The sequence below is a fragment of the Musa acuminata genome, chromosome BXJ1-9 (assembly GCF_036884655.1).
Source record: "Musa acuminata AAA Group cultivar baxijiao chromosome BXJ1-9, Cavendish_Baxijiao_AAA, whole genome shotgun sequence".
Taxonomy (NCBI): Eukaryota; Viridiplantae; Streptophyta; class Magnoliopsida; order Zingiberales; family Musaceae; genus Musa; species Musa acuminata.
In genome coordinates this window covers 25,713,675-25,726,185 of record NC_088335.1, presented here as the reverse complement: position 1 = coordinate 25,726,185, position 12,511 = coordinate 25,713,675, and positions in this window count along the sequence as shown.

Below are 12,511 nucleotides of genomic sequence, written 5' to 3'. Positions count from 1 at the left end.
TTTAAGTGTCATATCCTTCCTGTTCTTTGGAAGGATGTCTTCTTGCTCTTCATGAGCTTTGTAAGTCATCTCGTATGTCATTAATGACCCGATTAGTTCTTCAAGAGGGAAGTTGTTTAGATCTTTCGCCTCTTGAATAGCAGTGACTTTAGGATCCCAACTCTTAGGAAGGGATCTTAGAATCTTATTTATGAGCTCAAAATCCAAAAAACTTTTTCCGAGTCCTTTTAGACCATTGACGACATCCGTGAAACGGGTAAACATGTCGCCAATAGTCTCACTCGGTTTCATCTGGAAAAGTTCGAAAGAGTGTAACAAAAGGTTGATTTTTGACTCTTTCACTCTACTTGTGCCTTCGTGAGTCACTTCGAGTGTGTGCCAAATATCAAATGCGGTTTCACAAACTGAAACACGGTTGAACTCGTTTTTATCAAGTACACAAAATAAGGCATTCATAGCCTTTGCATTAAGAGCGAAAGCCTTCTTCTCTAATTCATTCCAATCGATCATTGGAAGAGAAGACTTCGAAAATCCATTTTCGACAAGATTCTGAAGTTCAAAATCCATAGAAATAAGAAAGATCCTCATTCGGGTCTTCCAATAGCTATAGTCCGTCCCATTGAACATGAGTGGACGTGTAATAGAGTGGCCCTCTTGGTTTCTGGCGTATGCCATCTCTCTTGGGTTTTAATTCGTTTGAAAGTTAACCCCGCTCTGATACCAATTGTTAGGATCAAGAGCACTAAGAGGGAGGGGTGAATTAGTGCAGCGAAAATCTTTCAACGATAAAAACGTTCGAACGATAAAAACGATTTCGGTGTGAAAGCCGATTCTAAGATTACTTTAACTTAAGATCAAGCGAGATGACATTAAAGTCAATCTATGAAGGCAGTTTGCAGTTATGATGAAAACCAGAATATGAGCGCAAACTGAAATATGACGTTCATACGAAGAAACTGATTTACGTCTAAATGCTTATTCGTAAATCACTTGATTAGGCAAGATGCAGCTTAAGCAAGGATATTAAGGCAGTTTGCAGTTAAGAGAGAAATCAAAACGTAAACGCAAACTGAAATATGCTGATCGTACAAAAAAATAGATTTACATCTAAACGCTGATTCGGAAAGTGCAAAGCTTGATACCCGATCGTATATGCGCAGAGAGCAGTAAGCTTTAGAGGAGGTTTGCAGTAAAGATAAAATGTTCAAAGTAAATGCAAACCAAGATTTAGAGTGGTTTGGTCAATCTTGACCTACTCCACTTTTGGCTTCCTCCACCGACGAGGTCATCGACGTCAACTAGAGGCCTTCCTTCAATAGGCGAAGGCCAACCACCCTTTTATAGTTTCACTCCTTTTGATGGGCTTAGGAGACAACCCTTACAGAATTTTCTCTCCTCTCTTTACAGCTCAGAACTTGGAAGAAAAGAGGGAGAAGGACTTTTGGCCTTTACAACAATTTTGAGCTCTAAAAATCACAGAACAAGATCAAGATTTCAGTGTATATTCTGTGTGCTTTTAGTGCTGAATGGGTGGGGTATTTATAGGCCCCAACTCAGTTCAAATTTGGAGCTCAAAACTGTCAATTCCCGAAATTCCGGGATCAGGCGGTTGAACTTCCTGACTAGAGTGGTTGCACCACCTGGCAGAGCTCGAAGACTGAGCCTCTAGGCGGTGCCACCTCCTGTCAGGGGCGGTTGCACCTCCTGCCAGAGCTCGAAGATCGAGCTCAAGCGGTGCAACCTCCTGACTGAGGCGGTTGCACCGCTCAGCCAGTGCTCGGAGACCGAGCCCAGGCGGTGCCACCTCCTATCAGGGGAGGTTGCACCGCCCAGTCTCGCTCGGAGACTGAGCCCAGGCGGTGCCACCGCCTGGCTGGAGCGGTTGCACTTCCCAGTCTCGCTCGGAGACTGAGCCCAGGCGGTGCAACCTCCTGCCTTAGGCGGTTCAACCGCCTGCCAGAAATCAGGGTCCGAATGGGTTGATCCATTCGGCCCAATTTGGGTTTTTCAGGGGCCCAATTGCCCCATGATTAAGTTAATGGGATCACCTCCCATTTCCAACTTAATCATTGTGCTAACTACGATTTTTCCTAAGACATTTACTGCAACTTGCTCCGGTGCGTCAATCGCTTCTTCCGGCGAGCTTCCGGTGAACTTCCGTCGATCATCCGATGAACCCTCGGTGATGCTCCTGCGGACTTCCGGCAAACTCCTGGACTTGCGACGATCCACTTGGCGAGTTCCGACGAGCTTCTTTGGCAAGCTCATGGACTTCTCGGATTTGTTCCTACAGAACCTCCAACGATTGTCCGAACTTCCGTCGAACTCTCGAACTCCCAACGTGATCATTGTCTTGACTTCGGCGCAACTCCTGCTGCATGTCTTACTTTCATCGTAGTTAATCCTGCACACGTATCTCAACATATAGGTTAGATAACAAATGACAATTGACTTCATCATCAAAATCCAAGATTCAACACTTGAAAGACCTAAATTGGGCCGAATGGATCAGCCCATTCAGACCCAGATTACTTGGCCAGAGGTGGCACCGCTTGGGTCGGCGGTTGCACCGCCCAGGGCTCAATCTCCGAGCTCTAGCTGGGCGGTGCAACCGCATGAGCTCGGTCTCCGAGCTCTGGCTGGGCGGTGCAACCGCGCCCCAGTCAGGCGGTGGCACCGCCTGAGCTCGATCTCGGAGCTCTGGCAGGAGGTGCAACTGCCCCTGACAAGCGGTGGCATCGCCTAGAGACTCAGTCTCCGAGCTCTGCCAGGCGGTGCAACCGCCCCAGTCGGGCGGTGCAACCACTAGACCCCGGAATTTCGGGAATTGACAGTTTTGAGCTCGGAATTCAAACTGGTTTGGGGCCTATAAATACCCCACTCTTTCAGCAATGAAAGAGCAACCAAAACCACTGAAATCCTGATCTTACTCTATGATTTTTAGAGCTCAAAAGTGTTGTATGAGTTAAAAGTTCTTCTCCCTCTTTTCTTCCAAGTTCTGATCTTTCAAGAGAGGACAGAAAATTCTGTAAGGGTTGTCTCCTATGCCCGTCAAAAGGAGTGAAACTGTAAAAGGGTGGTTGGCCTTCGCCTATTGAAGGAATGCCTCTAGTGGACGTCGATGACCTCGTCGGTGGAGGAAGCCAGAAGTGGATGTAGGTCAAGATTGACCGAACCACTCTAAAATCGTGGTGCTCTCTGGTTTGCATTTACTTTGAGCATATTATCTTTACTGCAAACCTCCTCAATAGCTTATTGCCTTCTGCGAATTTACGATCGTGTTTCAAAGTTCAGTATTTTTCGAATCGGTGTTTAGACATAAATCAGTTTTAATGTACGAACATCATATTTCAGTTTGCGCTTACATTCTGATTTCCATCATAACTGCAAACTGCCCTTATAGATTTGCTTTAACTACATCTTACTTGATCACAAGTTAAAGTGATTTACGAATCGGCTTTTCTATCGAAATCGCTCTTATCGTACGAATGCTATTTTAATCATCGAAAGTTTTCCGCTGCACTAATTCACACCCCCCCCCCCCCCCCCTCTTAGTGCTCTTGATCCTAACAATTGGTATCAAAGCAGAGTTAACTCTTAAACGAATTAAAACCCAAGAGAGATGGCATACGCTGGAAACCAAGAGGGCCATTCTATTACATGTCCACCCATGTTCAATGGGACGGACTATACCTATTGGAAGACCCGAATGAGGATCTTCCTTATTTCAATGGATTTTGAACTTTGGAATCTTGTCGAAAATGGATTTTTGAAGTCTTCTCTTCCAATGATCGATTGGAATGAATTGGAGAAGAAGACTTTTGCTCTTAATGCAAAGGCTATGAATGCCTTATTTTGTGCTCTTGATAAAAATGAGTTTAATCGTGTTTCGGTTTGTGAAACCACGTTTGATATTTGGCAGACACTCGAAGTGACTCACGAAGGCACAAGTAGAGTGAAAGAGTCAAAAATCAATCTTTTGATACACTCTTTCAAACTTTTCCGAATGAAACCGAGCGAGACTATTGGCGACATGTACACCCGTTTCACGGATGTCGTCAATGGTCTAAAAGGACTCGGCAAAAGTTTTTCGGATTTTGAGCTCGTGAATAAGATTCTAAGATCCCTTCCTAAGAGTTGGGACCCTAAAGTCACTGCTATTCAAGTGGCTAAAGATTTAAACAACTTCCCTCTTGAAGAACTAATCGGGTCATTAATGACTTATAAAATGACATGCAAGGCTCATGAAGAGCAAGAAGACATCCTTCCAAAAAATAGGAAGGATATGGCACTTAAAACTTTAGATGATTACTTGAGAGAAAACTCAAGTGATAAGGACTGTGACGATGACTTGGCACTTCTAACAAGGAAATTCAAAAAATTCATTAAGAGAAACAAGTTTAAAAATGACATAAAAAAAGAAACTTGAACCCAAAAAGGACCAAGTTATTTGCTATGAGTGCAAAAAGTTGGGACACTACAAAAGTGATTGTCCCCAAGCCAAGAAGAGAACATCAAAGAAGAAGGTGCTCAAAGCAACATGGGATGACTCGAGCGCATCCGAAGAAGAGGAGTCCAACACCGAGCAAGTTGCTCATTACGCCTTAATGGCCATCGGAGAGGAGGTAACAAATTTAATTGATGCAGATTTATCATTTGATGAGTTATTAAATGTCTTCCATGACTTATTTGATGAATGTAAGATTATTAGTAGAAAATAAAAATTACTAAAAAAGGAGCATGATAGTCTTACTTGTAATTTCGATAAGTTAAAAACTGAATATCATGATAGTTTAAGTTCTTGTATAAAATGTCATGATCTAGAAACTATCCAAAAGGAAAACTTGCTACTTAAGGACACCTTGAAGAAATTCGAGGTTGGTAGCAAGTCTTTGAACATGATCCTTACAAACAAGGGTCACGTTCCCAAAAGAAGTGGAATCGGATTTGTGAGAAATCCTCACCAAAATCCAACCACCTTCATAAAAGGCCCCATCCTATATGTTCGACACCAAAGCAAATGCAACTTTTGTTGCAAACATGGACACAAAATGCATTATTGTTCATTTAAGAAAATAAGTCCGAATAAATTAATTTGGGTTCCTAAAGGAACCATGATAAACTCTATGCAACATGACAAACAATATAGATCAGTTTTTGAGGCACCCAAAAGTAAATGGGTACCTAAAAATTATCCTTTCTTGTAAAGACATACACTATCACAAGCTAGGAGCAAGAGATGGTACCTTGATAGTGGATGCTCAAGGTATATGACCGGAGATCCATCTCAATTCTCTAAGCTCACTAGCATTGACGAAGGCTATGTCACCTTCGGAGACAACAACAAGGGTAAAATTATTGGCAAAGGAACCATAGGTAACAAATCCAACTTCTTTATTGAAGATGTTTTGTTAGTTGATGGTTTAAAACATAACCTCTTGAGTATTAGTCAATTATGTGATAAAGGATATATCGTCAAATTCGAATCTAATGCTTGCATCATTGAAAAACCACACAAAAACACATCTATGATTGTATTAAAATATAATAATGTATACACCATTAACATCAATGATCTTTGCAATGAAGTATGTTTCTCAGTTTTGAATGAGGATGCTTGGCTTTGGCATAGGAGATTAGGTCATGCTAGCATGAAACTAATTACTCAAATATCATCCAAAGAACTTGTACGAGGAATTCCTCACATTAAGTTCATTAAAGATAATGTGTGTGATGCTTGTCAATTAGGAAAACAAATTAAGAGTAGTTTTAAATCTAAGAATCAAATAAGCACATCTAGGCCCTTACAATTGATCCATATGGACTTATTCGGACCAATCTCTACATCAAGCCTAGGAGGTAGCAAATACGCCTTCGTCATTATAGATGACTATAGTAGATACACATGGACTTATTTCTTAAAACACAAAAATGAATGTTTTAGATATTTCACCATGTTTTGAAAACTTGTTCAAAATGAAAAGGGTTTTATGATTTCATCAATTCGAAGTGATCACGGTGGTGAATTTCAAAACCGTGATTTTTAAGAATTTTGTGAATCTAATGGTTACAACCACAACTTCTCTACTCCAAGAAATCCTCAACAAAATGGAGTAGTAGAAAGAAAGAATAGAAATTTATAAGAAATGGCAAGAACCATGTTGAATGAACATAGCCTACCCAAATATTTTTGGGCCGAAGCTGTAAACACTACATGCTATATTCTGAATAGAGTTTTAGTAAGACCCTTACTCACCAAAACTCCCTATGAGTTGTGGAACAATAAAAAACCTAATGTTTCATATTTTAAAGTTTTTGGGTGTAAGTGTTTTTATCTTGAATGAAAAAGATGCCTTAGGAAAATTTGATGCTAAATCCGATGAAGGAATTTTTCTTGGTTATTCTTTGGTTTCTAAAGCTTTTCGTATTTTCAATAAAATGACTTTAATTATAGAAGAATCCATTCATGTTGTTTTCAATGAGATTTCCGAAATCATGAAAAATGACTTTGATGATGATGTTTATTTCGATTCTTTGAATTTAAATGAAACCCCTTCTCCAACTAGCAACTTGGATGAATCCACTTCCGAAACATCCTTACCCAAGGATTGGAAGTATGTAGATGCTCATCCTAAGGAGCTAATCCTAGGAGACACATCTAAGGGGGTTCAAACACATTCATCTCTTAAAAATTTTTGTGCCAACGTCGCTTTTCTCTCCCAAATTGAACCTAAATGTATTGACGAAGCCATGAAAGATGATTCATGGATTATTGCAATGCAAGATGAGTTAAATCAATTTGAGAGAAATGAGATGTAGAAGCTTGTTCCTAGGCCAAATGACCATTTAGTTATTGGTACTAAATGGGTCTTTAGAAACAAGCAAGATGAATATGGTATCGTGGTGAGAAACAAGGCTAGATTAGTGGCCAAAGGTTTCAACCAACAAGAAGGTATCGATTACGAAGAAACCTACGCTCCTATGGCTAGATTAGAAGCCATAAGGATGCTCCTTGCCTATGCTAGCAATAATAATTTTAAGTTGTTTCAAATGGATGTTAAAAGCGCTTTTCTTAATGGCTTTATTTCTGAAGAAGTTTATGTTGAACAGCCTCCCGGATTTGAAAATAATAGCCTCCCTAATCATGTATTTAAATTAACCAAAGCTCTCTATGGTTTAAAACAAGCCCCAAGGGCTTGGTATGATAGACAAAGCACTTTTCTTATTGAAAACAATTTCACAAAAGACAAGGTCGATACTACATTGTTTATCAAGAATTTTAAAAATAATTTTCTCATTATTCAGATTTATGTTGATGATATTATCTTCGGTTCTACGAATAAATCTCTTTGTGAATCTTTTGCTAAAACCATGAGTCTCGAATTTGAAATGAGTTTGATGGGAGAATTAACGTTTTTCTTAGGATTACAAATTAAGCAACTAAGCAATGGCATCTTTATTAGTCAAACTAAATATGCTTTAGACCTACTAAAAAGATTTAATATAGATAGCTCAAAGGCTATTAACACCCCTATGAGCACCTTCACTAAGTTACAAGTTGATGAGAGTGGAAAAAGCTTTGATCAAAAAACTTATAGGGGTATGATAGGAAGTTTACTTTACCTCACTACAACTAGACCAGATATCATGTTCAGTGTAGGACTTTGTGCTAGGTTTCAATCGAACCCTAAGATATCTCATCTCAAAGCGGTTAAAAGAATACTTAGATATCTTAAAGGTACCACAAATCTAGGATTATGGTATCCAAAATCCAAAAATTTTTAGTTAATTGTTTATGCTGATGCGGATTTTGCTGGGTGTAGACTAGATAGAAAAAGCATATCAGGAACATGTCAATTTTTGGGACATTCCCTTGTTTCCTGGTCATCTAAGAAACAAAACTCGGTTGCTCTATCAACAACATGAAGCTGAATATATTGCAGCTAGTACATGTTGCGCACAAGTTGTGTGGATGAAAAACACCTTAGAAGATTATAAAGTCTATCTTAAAAACATTCCCATTAAATGTGATAACCCGAGTGCAATATGTTTAACAAAGAATCTCATTCAACACTCAAGAACAAAACATATTGATATTAGACATCACTTTATACGAGATCATGTTACTAATCATGATGTAATTATAGAGTTTATAGATACTAAGCATCAACTAGCTGATATTTTTACAAAACCTCTAAGTGAAGAACAATTTGATTTCATAAAAAGAGAATTAGGAATGTTGATGTGTCCGAATGCATAAACTTGTTAAAATTATTCGGACTTTATTGATTGAATGATCAAATCACTTAATTGCCATTACATGCCTAAAATAACATGTTGGAAATTAATATAAAAATTTCCATAACAATAGCACGTCTTCATGATTGTATAGTCTTGTCCGATTGCATGAAGGTGTTAAATTAAATTTTCAGTTCCAATCGGATTTCATGAATACATTATTCTCTTTCGGACTTTGATTCACATCATTGATTTTTGACAAATAGAATCATCTAGCAAATGCATATCTTTTAGACTTATCATGTGAAAAATATTCCCTTTGAGAAATAGATTTGATGTTTCCTACTTATAAAAGGAAGATATTTTTTGCAAGGATTTGATTCACATAAATATTTTGATCATTGTAAAGCATGCCTTAATATCCTATCGATTTGAACTACACAAATGGCTTTCCTCCTTCATGCAAAAAAAGATAATAACAAATAAAAAGGAAGAAGTTTTCACTCTATGTAAATAATCTCCATGTCATGTTTTTCTTTAGATGTTTGTATCCTATAAATGACATGAACCTACTTATGGCATCGCACGTATATTTAAAAGTTGTTTATATCGTTCCTTTTTGTTGATGACAAAGGGGGAGAAGTATATGAATTGATGCTATAAATGACATATTATGTTGAAAGAAGCAGATAGATGATTATTGATGCTATGATTATGCTATGATTGCATCATCAAAAATATATGAATTGATGATAACTATGATTGCCATATTTGCATTATGCCATGTTTGCTATGATTGCCATATTTGCATCATGTTAAGATATCAAGAACTTGCATCGTAATTTTACGTGTTGATATCTTACCATGTGATGAAATGCTATGATTGCTAAAACACTTGAAATGTGTGCATCATGTTAAGATATCAAAATCTTACTTCAAAATTTTATATGTTGATATCTTACCATATGATGAATTGCTACCATGACCATCATTCATATTTGAAATTTGAAAATGGATGTCAAGCCTTGACATCATGCATCATTTTCAGAGAGATACATCATGATGGGAATCATGATGGGAGTATTGATAAGGTTAAATGATTTTAATTTATCAATATGTCTCTTGAATTCAAAGGCTTTGAATTCAAGAATGACTTATCTCAATTATGGCACATAGATTGGGGGAGTTACGGTTAACTCCGTTATCAATTGATTGTCTTCATCAAAAAGGGGGAGATTGTTGAATCTCATATTTTGATGATGATGTCAATTGTCATTTGTTATCTAATCCATATGTTGAGATAAGTGTGCAGGATTAACTACAATGAAAGTAAGACATGCAGTAGGAGTTGCGCCAGAGTCAAGACTATGATCACGTTGGGAGTTCGAGAGCTCGACGGAAGTTTGGACTATCGTCGGAGGTTCTACGAGAACAAATCCGAGAAGTCCGGGAGCTTGCCAAAAGAAGCTCGTCGGAACTCACCAAGTGGATCGCCGCAAGTCCAGGAGTTTGCCAGAAGTCCGTCGGAGCATCGCCGGAGGTTCGTCGGATGTTCGTCGAAAGTTCGCCGAAAGCTCGACGGAAGAAGCGATTGACGGCCGGAGCAAGTTGCAGTAAATGTCTTAAGAAATTTGTAGTTAGCACGATGATTAAGTTAGAAATGGGAGGTGATCCCATTAACTTAATCTTGGGGCAATTGGGCCCTTGAAAGACCCAAATTGGGCCGAATGGATCAGCCCATTCGGACCCAGATTACTTGGCCAAAGGTGGCACCGCCTGGGTCGGCGGTGGCACCGCCCAGGGCTCAGTCACCGAGCTCTAGCTGGGCGGTGCAACCGCCCCAGTCAGGCGGTGGCACCGCTTGAGCTCGGCCTCCGAGCTCTAGCAGGAGGTGCAACCGCCCTTGACAAGCGGTGGCACCGCTCAGAGGCTCAGTCCCCGAGCTCTGCCAAGCGGTGCAACCGGCCCAATCAAGCAGTCTAACCGCCAGACCCCGGAATTCCGGGAATTTATAGTTTTGAGCTCGGAATTCAAACTGGTTTTGGGCCTATAAATACCCCACTCTTTCAGCAATGAAAGAGCAACCAAAACCACCAAAATCCTGATCTTACTCTGTGATTTTTAGAGCTCAAAAGTGTTGTATAAGTTAAAAGTTCTTCTCCCTCTTTTCTTCCAAGTTCTGATCTTTTATGAGAGGAGAGAAAATTCTGTAAGGGTTGTCTCCTAAGCCTGTCAAAAGGAGTGAAACTGTAAAAGGGTGGTTGGCCTTTGCCTATTGAAGGAAGGCTTCTGGTGGACGTCGGTGACCTCGTCGGTGGAGGAAGCCAGAAGTAGATGTAGGTCAAGATTGACCGAACCACTCTAAAATCGCGGTGCTCTCTGGTTTGCATTTACTTTGAGCATATTATCTTTATTGAAACCTCCTCAATAGCTTACTGCCTTCTGCGAATTTACGATCGTGTTTCAAAGTTCAGTATTTTCCGAATCGGTGTTTAGACGTAAATCAGTTTTATCGTACGAACATTATATTTCAGTTTACGCTTACATTCTGATTTCCATCATAACTGCAAACTACCCTTATAGATTCACTTTAACTACATCTTGCTTGATCACAAGTTAAAGTGATTTACGAATCGGCTTTTCTACCGAAATCGCTCTTATCGTACGAACGCAGTTTTAATCGTCGAAAGTTTTCCGCTGCACTAATTCACCCCCCCCCCTTAGTGCTCTTGATCCTAACTCTCTTCCGTCAAGGCCACTAGCATCCACTAACGATCTTCCTTCAATGGGAGAAGATCAACTACCCTTACAACTTGATTCTCCTTTTAACAGGTTCAAGAGAGAACCTTTACAACCCCCTTCACTCCTCTCTTAAACAAGACTAACACTTAGTGTTGAGAGGAGTTCACACAAAATTAGAACAGCGTTTTCTTTTCTTTTTTTTCTCTCAATTGTGTGTGTGTTAACTAGGGATGAGAGGGGTATTTATAGGCCTCAAGTGGATTCAAACTTGGAGCCTATAAAGATATCATCTCGAGTTTCCCGGGTCCTAGCAGAACCACCGCCTGTGCTGGGTGGTACCATCACTTGCAGAACTGACACTGGGTAGTACCACCACCCAATCTGGCAGTACCATTGCCTGGGAGACATTGTTTGGGCGGTACCACCGCCTGACACTCTACCATTGGGTGGTACCACCGCCTAACATAGTCTCAGAGACTATGCTGTTGAATCTCGTATTTTGATGATGAAACCACTTGATATGTGTTTATGATTTAATCTGTGTTTTGAGTGACGCGGGATGCTTCGATCAGGATGAGACAATTAAAGCAGGAAAATAATGTTGTGCTGGAGGAACATGTCAGAAGATTGGACGTCGAGCCGGTGGATCGGTCGATGTATCGACAAAAGGCTTCGGGCCATGGATTCAGGCATCGGGTCAAGAAGAGCGGGTATTGCACTAAGGATATCGGAGTTACGGAGTTAACTGGCCGATTGGGCAATAGGCCGCAAGAGAGGACGATGCGCCGAAGAATCGAACGAAGCGTCGAGGGACCAATGACATGCCAGACAACTTAATTAATTGCTTAGGAGTAATTGTCTAGATCGAACTTTTGTTTTACATATGCAGGATTAACTACGATAGCTTGAAGACATAAAGCAAGTCTACTGGAGTCAAGTTCGATGGGTGTTCGAAAGTCCGAAGATTCGTTAGAGATGTTGTCGGAACCAACCGAAAAGAAATCGGGGACTTGTTGGAGTTTTTGGAAGTCCGCCGAAGATATCGTCGGAGGTTCACGGAGATCACTAAGAAGGCTCAGCTACTTGCTGAACTCACCACAAGATCGGGAGCCTGCTGGAAGTCCACCGGAAGAAATCCGAGGGTGTATCGGAAGTCCACCGAAAGTCTGTCGGAAGATCACCGGAAAGCTCGCCGGAAGGAGACTCGACGTTTGCCGGTTGAAAACTTGCTTAGGACTATGTTTTCATTTGCATGGTTTGTATGTAATTAGGGTTAGGATTAAGGGATAATCATATATCCTGGTTATGGGCCAACTGGGCCCGATATTACCTAGTTTGGGCCAGATTTGAAGCCCATCTAGTGACCCGTAGGACTGGGCGGTGGCACCGCCCAGCACCCGAGAGGTCCCGCGGTGGCACCGCTAGCATCGGAAACCCAAGAGAATTCAAAATTTGGAGCCCAAATTTGAATTCTCTTGGGGCATATAAATATCCCTTAATTCTTAGCAGAGAATACAACATTTGAGAAGTT